Genomic DNA, 17127 nt, shown 5'->3' on the forward strand with positions numbered 1-17127 from the left:
ACCTGAGGGTTAGGGCCCACTCAAAAGAAACACCGTTGAAGAGATTGCTTCAAAGGGAGATTGCATCGGTTGAATTAAATGGCTTGAAAGATTTAAGAACCTTGAAATAACTTGAATGGATTGAGAATGAAAACGTGATTCTTCTGAGATATCATCAATACTCCAGAACAAATGAATAGCGAAAAGTGAATGATTAAGAGGTGCACCGGCTTGAGAAAGCATTTGACACAAGGAAAAGGAATATGATCAACACTAAAAGCTTGAATTGAATCCACCGGAGAAGAAAGGAGAACGAAGAATGACAAACTCAAAGCTCCCTTAGAATCATCATGAGAATCATCGGATATAAATATTGAAAGAAAGGAAAGAAGAGACTTCACATCCATAAGATGGATACTTGATTAAGAAATCCAAGTCCTTGGAGAAACAAGGGGTGGGAGGGCGGGAAAACAAAGGCAACTTGGGGTAGATGGAATGGATACCGTTGAGAAAACTGAGATTGGATCTTTGTGAATGTTGAAAATGATCGGATCCACTAGAAGAGAAACATGCTGGTTGAAAAGGATTGACATGACAATCTTGATTATCATGAAGGATTAGTATTGACATAGAAATATGAGAACATCACTTAGGAAAGGTATGGAATCAACACTTGACATTGAAGCAACTCGAATACCACAACTCAAAACAAAACAAAGGATTGGCTTGCAGAATAAGCCAGAACAAACATAAGATAGACCCCATGTCGTATCACGTGTCTGTTGGAAGGATATCCTATGATATACTTGAATTCCCACTTATAAACTCCCGAAACTTTCTGGTTCTGCAATCGGGTGTTGGGGATACATGGGAAGCATAATATCTCACCCAAACTAGCAAATCCTACATCCAGTTGTATCCATCCTTCAACACATAACCAAGAAATCTTCGGAAATCATTTACCTCAACCTTCGAAAAGCATCCGTTATACGAGTTATGGCAATACTCCCGAACTCCCGCCCTAGTACTGGGTGGCATGGAGGTTATCTCACCAACGACTACATATAGGAGATCTTCGATATGGGCGAACTCAGATATTCCAGAACTGCAACAATAAAATTGTGACGACAACACCTCGGAGCTCAACTCCCCGGGACACTGCCACAACCCCTAAATGTCAAGAGGCACCAAGAACAATGTTCTCGTCAGAAGCCTATCGGAACGATTCCAAGATACCCGTGTGATCCTAAAAAAAATCTGTGAAATTTGAGGAGAGAAGAGTCAAAACTCTACGTCAGGAGGCCTCACCAGAGCGACGAAGGGACTGAGGAGTAAAAAGAATCCTATTCTCTGATATATATAATCCTATAAGACTCAAAACATTTTTCTAGACCCAACAACGTCAGTGATTCGATCAAGCAAGGGGCTCCTAAGTTGGGGAAGGCTCTGATTACCAACTTTTAACACCCACGATGCGGCTATATCTCCCACGTGTCGGAGCACGACTTAGAGGCATAACCGCATAGTAGGCATGTTGCAAGAGGGGTAATCTTAACACATCCCATGTACTGAAATGAAAGGGATAAAGAGTTGGCTTACAATCGCCACTTCACACAATACATAAATATAGCATTACATCATCCAGAATACAATCAAGGTCCGACTACGGAACCAAAATAAAAGAAGACCACCCCTAATGCTAGATCCCTGATCGCCCCGACTAGGCTCCACTACTGACCAACTGGCAACAAAACAACACAACGAACATGATCTTCATCGAGCTCCTCCTTGAGCTCGGTTGCGTCACCTGCACTATATCATCGGCACCTGCAACTGTTTGGAAGTATCTGTGAGTCACGAGGACTCAGCAATCTCACACCCTCGAGATCAAGACTATTTAAGCTTATGGGTAGGAGAGGGGTAATGAGGTGGAGTTGCAGCAAGCACTAGCATATATGGTGGCTAACATACGCAAATAAGAGCGAGAAGAGAAGCAAAGCAACGGGCGTGAACTAGAAGTGATCAAGAAGTGATCCTGAAACTACTTACGTCCAAGCATAACACAAGAACCGTGTTCACTTCCCGGACTCCGTCGGAAAGAGACCGTCACGGCTACACATGCGGTTGATGCATTTTAATTAAGTTAAGTGTCAAGTTTTCTACAATCGAATATTAACAAATTCCCATCTGCCCATAACCGCGGGCACGGCTTTCGAAAGTTCAAAACCCTGCAGGGGTGTCCCAACTTAGCCCATCACAAGCTCTCACGGTCAACGAAGGATATTCTTTCTCCCAGGAAGACCCGATCAGACTCGGAATCCCGGTTACAAGACATTTTGACAATGGTAAAACAAGACCAGCAAGACCGCTCGATGCGCCGACATCCTGATAGGAGCTGCACGTATCTCGTTCTCATGGCAACACCGGATGAACACTACGTACAGCTAAAACCAGCCCTCAAGTTTCCCCGAGGTGGCGCCGCAAGTGGCTCTGGTTTGGACCAACACTTAGACAAGCAATGGCCCGGGGGGGGTTAAAATAAAGATGACCCTTGAGTCTGCAGAACCCAAGGGAAGGTGATAGGTTGTTAGTGAAAGGTTGGGCCTTGCTAGAGGAGTTTTATTCAAGGCGAACTGTCAAGGGGTTCCCATAACACCCAACCGCGTAAGGAACGCAAAATCAAGGAACATAACACCGGTATGACGGAAACTAGGGCGGCAAGAGTGGAACAAAACACCAGGCATAAGGCCGAGCCTTCCATCCTTTACCAAGTATATAGATGCATTAAGGTAAACAAGATATAATAATGATATCCCAACAATAAACATGTTCCAACAAGGAACAAACTCCATCTTCACCTGCAACTAGAAACGCTATAGGAGGGGCGGAGCAAAGCGGTAACATGGCCAAACAACGGTTTGCTAGGACAAGGTGGGTTAGAGGCTTGACATGGCAATATGGGAGGCATGATAGCAAGTGGTAGGTATCTCGGCATAGCAAAAGAGCGAGCAACTAGCAAGCAAAGATAGAAGTGATTTCGAGGGTATGGTCATCTTGCATGGCATCCCGCAAGTAAGAAGAATGAGTCCATGAAGAAGACAAACGGACGTAGTCGAACGGATCCTCACAAACGCGACGTTATCGGAACTAATCCGAAGAAGCAACACCGGAAAGAAGCAAACAACATATTAAACAACCATCACATCAACATGGCATGATGCACAACCAAGTATGATGCATGTCCGGTTTAAAAAGGCATGGCATGGAAAAATGCACAAACAAAACTACAAATTAAGGGGAGCTCCCGTTGCATATTGACGAAACACCACATGACTTATTTAGTTCTCTCTCGTTTATGTACCCAACAATATTAAATGTTTTTAAACATGGCAAGAGGTTAAGCATAATAAAACTACCTATCTAGGCAAGTTTAAATGAGGCCAGATCAAGAAGCAACAAGTCCGAAAAACCTCATGTGCATATTTTTAGGTTTTGGTATTGTTCTTCCCTAAGCACAATTTTAGAGTTGTTAAACATGCAAGAAAAGTGCACCATGTTAAACTATGCATTTTTCCACCCCATTTGCATATAAAGTTTATTAAATTTGAACCTACGGTTAATTAGTTATGAAATAAATCATTTTAGCTTGCTATTTAAGCAAATTTAAGCAAACATCAATTTTAAACATTTTAACATGGTTGAAAGTGACATATCATGAAATTACATGAAATTCTAAGCATTTTAGATATATGACATGTTTCATTTGGATGCATGGATATTTAGATATGAGCAATGCAATTTTAATGACATTTCTGAAAATATGCATGCACTAGATATAAGACAAAAACATAGAATGAAAAAAAATGTTGCAGACCGAATGCAATGCACTGTGCAAGGCCCCAAACGGATCTGGCCCGAAGCGGCTGAGTGTAAGGGAGCAAAAATGAATAAAAGAAACAGGAGCCTCCAAGGACTCGAACCCCAGGTCCCCTGGAAATATGCACGCCGAGACGACCACTAGGATGACTGAGTGTTTGTGTTAACAGAGGGACGTCAGCTTTAGATGAAGAAGGACAAGGGCTTGAACTTGGGGAGGCAAAAATTGGTGTATAAAGGGCAGCGGCCCTCGGGATTTGATCCCTGGTCGCCTGGGTGCAAACTGGCTAGTCTAACCAGTAGCAACAGAAGTTCCATTGATATAATTTGCAGACAAATTGTAACTGAAACAGGGGCGCCTGGGATTTGATCCCCACACCCCTCGGTAGAATAGTTGCTGCTCTAGCCACTGAGCTAGCTGCCTCCTTGTGATATGAAGCGAGATCGGCCGAACAAATAGCATGTGCATCTCGGGACCAGGACGAAATAGAAGTGTGCGCATGGACGGGGACTCGCCGGCGACGTGAGCGAACAGCAACAGCTGCTGTGGTTTCAGAGGACCGGCGGGGGTGCGGAAATCTTCTAGGGAGGCTGTGGTGGGGCGTGCGCGGGCATGCAGCAAGGGGCCGAGCAGAGGAGCTAGCGAAGCTGCTACCATGGCACTCATGGAGATCGAACTCCTGCCCACGTGGATCAGGACCTAGAGGACGAAAACGAGCGCTAAGTAAAGGCCAGGAGGGTGAAGGGCTCACAGTGGGTAGGATGGTGTAGTCGATCGCGCTTGGGGACGAACGGAGGCGGCGAGGGAAGGCGCGGACCGCCGCTGTCCATGAAGTAGCAGGAAGCAGGGGTGAAGACGACGATAAACTTGGCGACGTAGTGGAGGTGACCTAGTGAGGGGAAGACGCCTGAACGTACGTAGCGGGCGTCGAGGAAGAAGATGGACATGTCGGAGACGAGCTTGATGCCCTCCGGCTGCGAGCACGACGACGTAACGCCGGCGGGGTTTTCTCTTGGGTGCTCTGTTCTTGCAGAAGAAGAAGAAGAACCAGAGGAAGCAGATGCCTTGAGATGGCGGCGAGAGGGGGGAGAGGGAAACCCCAGGGCGCTGGGCTGAGGCTTATAGGGTGAACCGGAGCAGCTCCGACTGTCAAATCAGGGCTGGCCGACGTGGCGTCGATGGATGCCCTGCCGTACAAGAGGAAGGAGATGAACAGGGGCGCTCGGGTTCTGCTCACGCTGCTAGTGGGCCGGTCCGGGAGGGAGGAGACCCAGGTGGCTGTGTGAGGTCTGCTGCTATTGGGCTGCCCTCTGGTCCGCTACTCTTGTTTTTTTCTTTAATTTTCTTCAACCATAAAACAAAGAGAAAAGCCCAGGGTGGAAGGAGAGGTGTATGAGGAATATAAAAATATCCTCATGATACTGGATTACTGCCCTATTTGATAAAATTGGTTTGGGCTTTTTTAAAAGGAAGAAAAATAAAGCAAGTATGAATATAATTCAAACTTGAGTCATTTTTGAACCTAACCAAAACAATTCCAGAAGAGGTGAAACTTGGCAGACGGGTTTAGGACATGGTGCTAGAATTTTGGGGTAAACATGAACATTAATGGAGGAGGGTAGAGGTGCACTTGCAAAAGTGAAGGAAAAGAGAAGGAGAGGTGGAGATGAGGGGGGGGGATGATGAAGCTTGGATCCCAAGGAACATGCCACAATGCAACATGCTACAACATGAATATGCACATGATGATGGGGATATGCAAAATGACACCAAGCACAATGCCAACACAAGATGAGGCCATGATGCAACAATGGATGGCAAAAGCAAAATGACAAAGAAAGACAAGACAAAGCAATGGGAAACAAAACAATCCCAAAATGAAACCCACAATATGAAACCACTTGGTATTGAACATGACAAGGTCGGGTACATCTCCAATTATGGAAGTTTTACATCTAGGGTGTTACAGGTGTATGATTTCTGTGAAGTTTCCTCGCCAAGTTTCTGACATACATGAAATTATTGTGAATGCTTCTCTTCTTTATGAAGGCGCTTTGCACACTGGAGACAAGGTTGTCCATATGGGGAGCTAAGCGCGTAGACAACACCTTTGTTAGGATCTTTGCAATGGCATGAATGAGGCTAATGGGGCGAAAGCCTGAAATGCATTCCGCTCCATCTTTCTTTGGTATGAGAGCAATGTTGGCCGAGTTGAGCCAATGAAGATTGGATGTGTGCAAGCTTGAGAAGTGGTTCACAACAATCATAATGTCATCCTTGATAATCTCCCAATACTCTTTGAAGAAAGCTCCAGAGAAGCCATCGGGCCCTGGCGCTTTATCACGGGGGAGGTCAAAAACCGCCTTCCTAACCTCCTCCTCCGCAAAGGCCGCCCCAAGATCTGAAAGGTCACTTGCAGGCACCGGAATGTTGTCCCAGTTGATGTCTTGGTGACGTGGCAGACCACGCTTGTAGACCTCGGCAAGTGGTTTTGGATGACAGACTTTTTGTGATCATGGTCAACTACCCAACCATTGTTGTGTTTCAGATGGTAAATGAAATTCTTTCTTCTTCTGTGATTGACCCACAGGTGAAAGAAACGAGTGTTGGCATCACCCTCTTTGAGGCTGGTGAATCTTGAATTCTGTCTCTTTCGGGCACGCTCCATCACAGCCAGGGCAATAATCTTTCTTTTGAGCCTCCTACGAATATCACGCTCCTCCACACTGAGAGGCCTGAGCTCTTGTGCCACATCTAGGCGGAGGATGACCTCCAGAGCCATGTGCAGCTGCACCTTTGAGTGTGCAAAAATCGTCTTGCTCCATTTCCTTAGAGCTTGGCTGGTTTTCTTGAGCTTGTGAAACAGGATCTGATAGGGGTCAGAGTGGTTCACCCTTTGGTTCCAAGTGCCTTGAACGATCTCCTTGAATCTGGGCATTTTAGTCCAGAAATTCTCAAAGAGGAAACACTCTGACTTAGGTGGTCCTTGGACATTTGTGAGAAGGAGAGGGCAATGGTCAGAGAGGGCATGAAGTAGATGACTGCCAAAGTCGATGTCCCAATCTTCATTGCAGAAAAACGAATCGAGTTTGCATAAGGTTGGATCACTTTGCTCATTACTCCAAGTGTATTTCTTGTTTTGTAGGTGTTCTTTCAGCTCACATGTATTGAGGATGTTACAGAAGCGTGTCATGCGGCTCTGATTACCGTTAGCGCGGTTCTTGTCTCTTGTACGATAAATCTGATTAAAGTCGCCGGCTAGCAGCCATCAAGTACCAGGAGTAGGCTTCTCAGTGATCAGCTCTTGGAAGAAAATGTCTTTGAGGTTGCTGCGAGTTGGCCCATAGATGTTGTGAACTTGAAGGAAGTGTCGGTACGGATAATGGTGATTGTAGCAGAGAGGAAGAAAGTTACAGTGTTAATGTCCTTAACCTCGATGAGGTCTTCGTCCCACAAAAGCAATGCCACCACGAGTACCAGTAGCAGGTCGTTGTGCGAAGTCCTTGAGCCTCTGACCTCCAAGAGAGGAAGCCATTGTCTCTTATATGTATCTCGATCCACTATTTTCGTCTTCCAAATCTAATAGCATCACATGTTCAGTGGCCCATCTTTTATTTGGTAAAGAATCTCTTCATTCAGCAACCATGGTGATTACACTCAGAGATGAGGATGCTAGCTATTTTTTGAAGCCAACAGACAGTGCGCCATCGCGAGCGCCCCATACAAGTAAGGTTGTGACTTGTTGCATTTGCATACCGCTAATTTTAGTTAGACTGACATTCCTTTACCGAAAAAGGCTTTCGCCCGCTTTATAAATAAAGCAATGCCCAACAACACCCAGGTACAGACGCACACCACCACAACACACGCACACACCCAAGGCGGGATACATAGGCGCTAAGCGCATCAACACGACCCTCAGCACTACGCGAGCAACCAGAGCTCCACCAGTGAACACACCGCCACGAAGAGATGCAGCCACATACGACGAACCGTGGGCTCCAAGATGGTGCTTTCAGGAAGGGTACAACACGGGAGCGCCGCCACCGCCCGATCCAAGGATCAAGGTTTCCCCCGGAACCACATAACAGACAATGAGAGCTGCGACGACGCCTTCAAGAAGGGAACGAGCTACGCCGCCGCCGGTCTGTCCGAAGATAGAGCAGGTTTTCACCCCGGCCAATACTCACTGCCATCGAACGCCGCACCCCGACAACCAGGCCGCCCACACGGCCATGGCCACCGGGCAGCACCAAGCGACGGGCTCTGCCCGTGAGCACCGCGCAACGACCACCAGTGCCGCCACCCCAGAATCCTAGACCTAGGAACCACCTCAACTGACACCCGCCGCTACCCCAACGGAAGAGACGATCAGATCCCGGTGCACACAAGTCCATCGATTCGTCCTACAGCTCCAGGCGCGAGATGAGCTTGGTCTTGCTGCCGGGCGCGAGACGAGGAGGTCCTGCTGTCGGGCGCGAGACGAGTGATACGTCTCCAATGTATCTATAATTTTTGATTGTTCCATGCTATTATATTATCAACCTTGGATGTTTTATATGCATTTATATGCTATTTTATATGATTTTTGGGACTAACCTATTAACCTAGAGCCCAGTGCCAGTTTCTGTTTTTTCCTTGTTTTAGAGTATGGCAGAAAAGGAAAATCAAACGGAGTCCAATTGACCTGAAACTTCACGGAACTTATTTTTGGACCAGAAGAAGCCCACGGAGTATCGGAGTTGGACCAGGAGAGTCCCGGGCTGCCCACGAGGGTGGAGGGCGCGCCCACCCCCTGGGCATGCCCCCCTACCTCGTGGACAGCCCAGAGGTCCACCGACGTACTTCTTCCTCCCATATATACCCATATACCCTAAAAACTTCGAGGAGCACAATAGATCGGGAGTTCCGCCGCCAGAAGCCTCCGTAGCACCTGAAAACCAATCTAGACTCGTTCCGGCACCCTGCTGGAGGGGGAATCCCTCTCTGGTGGCCATCTTCATCATCCCGGTGCTCTCCATGACGAGGAGGGAGTAGTTCTCCCTCGGGGCTGAGGGTATGTACCAGCAGCTATGTGTTTGATCTCTCTCTCTCTCTGTCGTGTTCTTGAGGTGGTACGATCTTGATGTATCGCGAGCTTTGCTATTATAGTTGGATCTTATGATGTTTCTCCCCCTCTACTCTCTTGTAATGGATTGAGTTTTCCCCTTGAAGTTATCTTATCGGATTGAGTCTTTAAGGATTTGAGAACACTTGATGTATGTCTTGCGTGGGATACCCGTGGTGACAATGTGATCAACTTGCGGGTTCCGTGACCTTGGGAATCTATGCATAGGGGTTGTCACACGTTTTCATCTTGACTCTCCGGTAGAAACTTTGGGGCACTCTTTGAGGTCCTATGTGTTGGTTGAATAGATGAATCTGAGATTGTGTGATGCATATCGTATAATCATACCCACGGATACTTGAGGTGACATTGGAGTATCTAGGTGACATTAGGGTTTTGGTTGATTTGTGTCTTAAGGTGTTATTCTAGTATGAACTCTAGGGCTGTTTGTGACACTTATAGGAATAGCCCAACGGATTGATTGGAAAGAATAACTTTGAGGTGGTTTCGTACCCTACCATATTCTCTTCGTTTGTTCTCCACTATTAGTGACTTTGGAGTGACTCTTTGTTGCATGTTGAGGGATAGTTATGTGATCCAATTATGTTATTATTGTTGCGGGAACTTGCACTAGTGAAAGTATGAACCCTATGCCTTGTTTCAACGTATTGCAATACCGTTTGTGCTCACTTTTATCATTAGTTACCTTGCTGTTTTTATATTTTCATATTACAAAAACCTTTATCTACTATCCATATACCACTTGTATCACCATCTCTTCGCTGAACTAGTGCACCTATACAATTTACCATTGTATTGGGTGTGTAGGGGACACAAGATACTCTTTGTTATTTATTGCAGGGTTGCTTGAGAGAGACCATCTTCATCCTACGCCTCCTACGGATTGATAAACCTTAGGTCATCCACTTGAGGGAAATTTGCTACTGTCCTACAAATCTCTGCACTTGGAGGCCCAACAACGTCTACAAGAAGAAGGTTGTGTAGTAGACATCAAGCTCTTTTCTGGCGCCGTTGCCGGGGAGGTTAGCGCTTGAAGGTATATCTTTAGATCTCGCAATCGAGTCTTTTAGTTTCTTGTTTTATCACTAGTTTAGTTTATAAAAAAAATTAAAAAAATGGAATTAAGTTTGCCTCATACGCTTCATCTTTTTAATATCTTTCATGAGTATGATGGAAAGGAAAATTGTGCCAAAGTGTTAGAAGAAGAATGCATTAAAATGTTTGGCACTAAATCTTTGTATGATGAGCATGATTGCAATGTTGTTAGTATGAATTCCTTGAATATCCATGATGCTAATGATATGCAAAGCCACAAGCTTGGGGAAGCTATGTTTGATGAAGATGATATTTTTTGTCCCCCAAGCTTTGATGAGAAAATTTATTATGATGAAAACATACCTCCTATTTATGATGATTATATTGATGAAAGTGGAATTGGAGAGGTCATGACTTTACTTTGTGATGAATCCACTATTTCGGAAGAGGTTCCAATTGATTATGAGAACAAAGTTGATATCTATGATGATTATTGTGATGATTTGTTGCTATAAAGAATAATGATATCCATGAAACTTGTCATCATGATTTTAACTTTCAATTGGATTATTCCACACATGATAGTTATTTTGTTGAGTTTGCTCCCACTATTATTCATGAGAAGAATTTTGCTTGTGTGGAGAGTAATAAAATTTCTATGCTTGTAGATCATGAAAAGAATGCTCTATGTGATGGTTATATTGTTGAATTCATTCATGATGCTACTGAAGATTATTATGAGGGAGTAATATATGCTTGTAGGAATTGCAATAATATCAAGTTTTCCCTCTATGTGCTTAAAATTTTGGAGTTATGCTTGTTTTACCTTCCTATGCAAGTTGATTCTTGTTTCCAAAAGTTGTTTGCCCACAAAATCCCTATGCTAGGAAGTGGGTTAGACTTAAATGTGCTAGTCATATTCTTCAAGATGCTCTCTTTATGTTGCAATTCTTATCTTTTATGTGAGCATCGTTGAAATCATCATGCCTAGTTAGGGGCGTTAAACGATAGCGCTTGTTGGGAGGCAACCCAACTTTATTTTTGTTACTTGCTTTTTGCTCCTGTTTAGTAATAAATAATTCATCTATCCTCTTTTATTATTGAGTTTTTATGTTTTACTTAGTGTTTGTGCCAAGTAGAACCGTTGGGAAGACTTGGGGAAAGTCTTGTTGATCTTGCTGTAAAAAACAGAAACTTTAGCGCTCACGAGATTTGCTGCCATTTTTTTTACTGAAAAGTGATATTTAGTTAATTATTTTTGCAGATGATTAATAGATAAATTCCTCACATCCAGAAAGTTATTTTAGAATTTTTGGGGTTCCAGATCTTGCGTTAGCTACAGATTACTACAGACTGTTCTGTTTTTGACAGATTCTGTTTTTCGTGTGTTGTTTGCTTATTTTGATGAATCTACGGCTAGTAAAATAGTTTATAAACCATATATAAGTTGGAATACAGTAGGTTTAACACCAATATAAATAAAGAATGAGTTCATTGCAGTACCTTGAAGTGGTGTTTTGTTTTCTTTCGCTAACGGAGCTCACGAGATTTTCTACTTTAAGTTTTGTGTTGTGAAGTTTTCAAGTTTTGGGTAAAGATTTGATGGACTATGGAATAAGGAGTGGCAAGAGCCTAAGCTTTGGGATTCCCAAGGCACCCCAAGGTAATATTCAAGGACAACCAAAAGCCTAAGCTTGGGGATGCCCCGGAAGGCATCCCCTCTTTCGTCTTCGTTCATCGGTAACTTTACTTGGAGCTATATTTTTATTCACCACATGATATGTGTTTTGCTTGGAGCGTCAATTTATTTTGTTAGGATTTGCTTGCTTTTATTTATAACAATGTTTTGCATCTTTTATTTCAATAAAAGTGGCATTGGTAGCCTTTACTATGCCTATTTTACAAGTCCACATGTTGCTGTTTGAAAACAGAAAGTTTACCGCTGTTGCAATAATTCCCTAGAAAATTCAGAATGTGATAAAATGTTGAAACCTTTTGCATATTAAGCTCTGATAAATTTACTACAGTGGGAGTTTTCTTTCATAATTTTTGGAGTTAGGGAAGTATGGATCTAGCTGAACTCTTTACAGACTATCCTGTTTAGGCAGATTGCTGTTATGTTTGCATTGTTTGCATATGTTTGCTTCTTTAATGATTCTATTTGAGGATAAGACTATTAAATATGCAGAGGCATTTAGTATTAAATGTTGAATAATAATTTTAGTGATTTTCTACAGTAGAGTATGATAAGGTTTTTGCAATGGTTTATACTAACTTATCTCACGAGTCTTTGTTGAGTTTTGTGTGGATGAATCTTTGGAGATTTAGGGAGACCGTGATATGAGAGGAATTAAGGAGACACAAAAGCTCAAGCTTGGGGATGCCCAAGGCATCCCAAGATAATATTTCAAGAAGTCTCAAGCGTCTGAGCTTGGGGATGCCCCGGTTGGCATCCCATCTTTCTTCTTCAACAACTATTGGTTAGTTTCGGTTGATCCTAAGTTTTTGCTTCTTCACATGATGTTTTCCATTCTTAGAATGTCATTTTCTTTTGCTTTGCTTGCTGTTTGAATAAAATATCAAGATCTGAAATTATTAAATGTTAGAGAGTCTTCACATAGCTAAATAATTATTTAACTACTCATTGATCTTCACTTATATCTTTTGGAGTAGTTTGTCTTTTGCTCTAGTGCTTCACTTATATCTTTTTAGAGCTCAATGGTGGTTTTATTTTAAAGAAATAGATGATCTCTCATGCTTCACTTATATTATTTTGAGAGTCCTAAACAGCATGGTAATTTGCTTTGGTTATGAATTTAGTCCTAATATGATGGGCATCCAAGTGGGGTATAATAAAAACTTTCATATAAAGTGCATTGAATACTATGAGAAGTTTGATACTTGATGATTGTTTTGAGATATGAGGATGGTAATATTAGAATCATGGTAGTGAGTAGTTGTGAATTTGAGAGATAATTGTGTTAAAGTTTGTGATTCCCGTAGCATGCACGTATGGTGAACTGTTATGTGATGAAGTCGGAGCATGATTTATTTATTGATTGTCTTCCTTATGAGTGGCGGTCGGTGATGAGTGATGGTCTTTTTCTACCAATCTATCCCCCTAGGAGCATGCACGTAGTACTTTGTTTCGATAACTAATAGATTTTTGCAATAAGTATGTGATTTCTTTATGACTAATGTTGAGTCCATGGATTATATGCACTCTCACCCTTCCACCATTGCTAGCCTCTCTAGTACCGCGCAACTTTCGCAGGTACCATAAACCCACCATATACCTTCCTTAAAACAGCCACCATACCTACCTATTATGGCATTTCCATAGCCATTCCGAGATATATTGCCATGCAACTTTCCACCGTTCCATTTATTATGACATGCTTCATCATTGTCATATTGCTTTGCATGATCATGTAATTGACATTGTATTTGTAGCAAAGCCACCGTTCATAATCCTTCCATACATGTCACTCTTGAGTAATTGCACATCCCGGTACACCTCCGAAGGCATTCATATAGAGTCATATCTTGTTCTAAGTATCGAGTTGTAAGTAAATAAAAGTGTGATGATCATCATTTTTAGAGCATTGTCCCAAGTGAGGAAAGGATGATGGAGACTGTGATTCCCCCACAAGTCGGGATGAGCCTCCGGACAAAAATAAATAAATAAAAGAGGCCAAAGAAGCCCAAAAAAGAGAAAAGAGGCCATAAAAAAGAGAAGGCCCAAATAAAAAAATGAGAGAAAAAGAGAGAAGGGGCAATGCTACTATCCTTTTACCACACTTGTGCTTCAAAGTAGCACCATGATCTTCATGATAGAGAGTCTCCTATGTTGTCACTTTCATATACTAGTGGAAATCTTTCATTATAGAACTTGGCTTGTATATTCCAATGGCGGGTGTCGTGGTTCCAAGTCGGACAGTAGTGTAGGGGGGTAAGTATGGAGAGGCAAGATCTTAGCTATGGAGAAGTTGTAAGCACGCAAGGTTTACAAGTTCAGGCCCTTCTCGGAGGAAGTAATAGCCCTACGTCTCGGAGCCCGGAGGCGGTCGACTGGATTATGCATGTATGAATTACAGGGGTGCGAAACCTTTACACTGAGGAGGGGGGTGGCTTATATAGAGTCCGCCAGACCCCTCCGGCCCTCAGTTATGCAGGGTTTTAAGTACATTAAGGTCGGATGTTACTGGTAACGCCCCTAATAAAGTGCTATGATGACCATAAAAGCTACTTAATGACCGACGTTAGCGTGCGGAGTGACTTTAGGTCTCCTGGCCGTCGGGTGGTTGGATCTTGGTCGAGTGGTTGCTTCTTGGTTGAGTGTCTTCGAGTCCGTCGAGTGAAACACCGCCAAGTCGATTGAAATGTGATTTCTTCTGGAGGTGTCCTTGGGTAGGTCAGTTTGGACAGGTCCATGGCCCTACCCTAGGTACATAGCTTCATCATTAGCCCCCGAATGGATCGAGGTTTGAGTGGGAAAGGGTTTGAGCACATCTCCGACTCATTTTTCATGTCGTGTACATACCTTGTTTCGGATCAATGGACCAGAGTGATGACAAAAACTTTCTTTCCAGTTGCCTTGATCCATTCTTAGGTTTTGTCGAGTGAGTTCTTATACTTGAAGAGTTTTGAGTGACGGTGTGGAGGAGATGTTCGGTCCGACAAGTTGTTCTGCAGCCCGCGGATTTCGTGGGATCCAAATTTCGGGAAGCGCGCGGGACGGGAGAGGCCGCAGTAAACGGATGGGATAGCGCGGAGTCACCTCGATCCCCGCGCCACCTTTTTCGCCACGTATCGCGCGCGCAATCGCCACGGGATTTGGCAGTGCCGTCCGGGCCTACCAGTCAGCCACTCAAAAGCAGCCTCATATAAGGTGTTGGGCCGGGGCTCTGTTCCGCACGCCACCATTCTCTCTCTGTTTTCTCCCGATTTCTCCGCCACCCTTGCTCCCGTCTCGTCGCCGGATCTCCGCTCGAGCTCGAACTGCCACCATGGGGAAGGACAAGATGGCGGCGTTGGAACGCGCGAAGAAGGCAACCGCGAAGGCGGAGGGCAAGCGGACCAACCGGGGTGGATCCTCGTCGAGGTCCGGCCTGCCGGCGGGCTGGATCCATGGCGACTGGATCCGCTCGGCAATCATGCAGGACGACCTCGATGACCTGGTGGAAGGGGGATTTATCCCCCACAAGTCGGCTCGGCTCCCAGGAGACGAAACTGAGCCGCAGCCCAGAGAGGGTGAGTGCGTCCTCTTAGCAACTCACATAGATCGTGGGTCCTCGCTGCCTCCCCACCCTTTCTTCCGGGTTTTTTTAAACTTCTTTGGGGCTCAGCTCCACCATTTTACTCCGAATACCATAGTCTATCTGTCCGCTTTCGTGTCTATGTGCGAAAACTTCTTGGGCTGTCGACCGCACTGGGGGCTCTTCAAACATATCTTCACTTGCCGTTCCCAGTCGGTCAAAAAGACCAAGTCGAGTGACGAGAGGACTCGGGTGATCCAGATGTGCGGTGGTCTGGGGATCCAGATGAGGAGCAAAAGTACCTTCCCAACGATGATCCTTCCCGACTCGGTCCGGGGCTGGCAGTCGACTTGGTTTTACTGCAAGGATCAGCCGACCCCTGGCCAGTCGACTGGGATTCCTCCTTTCTCCTTGGCTCGAGTGGAGAAGCCTGCTCCCCTGAAGACAGTTCCAGAAGAGAAGGCGCAGGTCAAGGAGCTGGTCGAACGGGTCGTCCAGCTCGTCCGTGACGGACTGACCGGGATGGATCTGCTGGAGGTCTTTCTCGGTCGATGCATCCAACCCCTTCAGGCGCACGATCATCCGATGTGGATGTATTCTGGGCTCGAAGATACAACTCGGATCCACCCGGAGGAGGTCAGTGAGGATACGTTGGAGAGCTGGTTGAGAGGAATCACTGGCAACAAAGACAACCCTCGGGGATCCAGGAGGGTGATTCCATTCGAAAACTCGCGTCAGCCGGAGCAGGTATGTTTCTGTAAGTAACTTTCCGACTCTCCATGTGATGTCCCGTTTGCGGTCGACTGAATGTCTTTCGATTGTTATTTTTCAGGCCCTCATTCAAATGTACTCGATGCCCAATGGAGAGCAAGGGCAAGACTTGGAAGGCGAGGCGAGCGGCAGCGATAGTGGCGAGTGGACTTCTGATGGTGAAGAGGATGGAGAAAGCGAAGACTCAAGCGATGAAGAAGTTGAGTCGCCTCCTCGCAGGGAGAGGCGATCCAAACTTGCCCAAGAACGACCGAGCGTCCGTGAAAAGGCGACTGCTCAAGCTGGTCAATCTTCGAAGCATCCTCGGATCTCTTCACCAACCCTGACCGAGAAAGCGCCCAAGCACCCCAAAGTTGCGGAGCCGAAAATCCGGAAGGCGTTGTCGAAGATTAAGATTGACATCCCCGTCGCTTCTGCGTAAGTGTCTTCCTCTGTATACACTCGATGCTCAGCGCCATTTGTTTTTCTTGTTTTAACCGGACGAACTTTGGAACCGTCAGTGCTGCCACTTCCGGGACCTCAGCTTACAGGGATGATGATGAGGTGATGGAGGATGCAGTCACTTCTAATCTGGGTATGATTTCTGCCATACTGTCTTTGTTCGGTCGATTCAACTACAATGTGCATCATTGGGTGACGTGATTTTGGCAATTGAACTTTGCACAGCTCCCAACATTATTAACCTCCCCGATGATGATGAAGAGCCCAAGAGGTCTTTGACGAGGAAGAATAGGCAAGCTCCTGCAAGCGAGGCGCTACAATCGACACTGAGGGCGGAACCAGTCGTTCAGGACACTGGCGACGCCAATCGGGGTTCTGTTACCTTCGCCGTGCCACTGTTGAATGCCTTGCCTTCTTCGTCGACTGCTCAGGCCCCTGTTGACCCACCTTCAGTTTTTGCGACCCATCATGTCCCAGAAGACAAAGTGAATGCTGCTAGGGAAGCTATACGCCAGGCGGGCGTCATGATGGAGAAGATGAAGATGGTGCGGGACGCCAGTCAGGCTGCCTACGATGCCAGCTCAGCTCTCCAAAGCAACATTCAGGTTAGTTGGTCGCCGCTTATTCTGTTAGGATAT

This window comes from Triticum dicoccoides, chromosome 1A, assembly GCF_002162155.2.
Source record: "Triticum dicoccoides isolate Atlit2015 ecotype Zavitan chromosome 1A, WEW_v2.0, whole genome shotgun sequence".
Taxonomy (NCBI): domain Eukaryota; kingdom Viridiplantae; phylum Streptophyta; class Magnoliopsida; order Poales; family Poaceae; genus Triticum; species Triticum dicoccoides.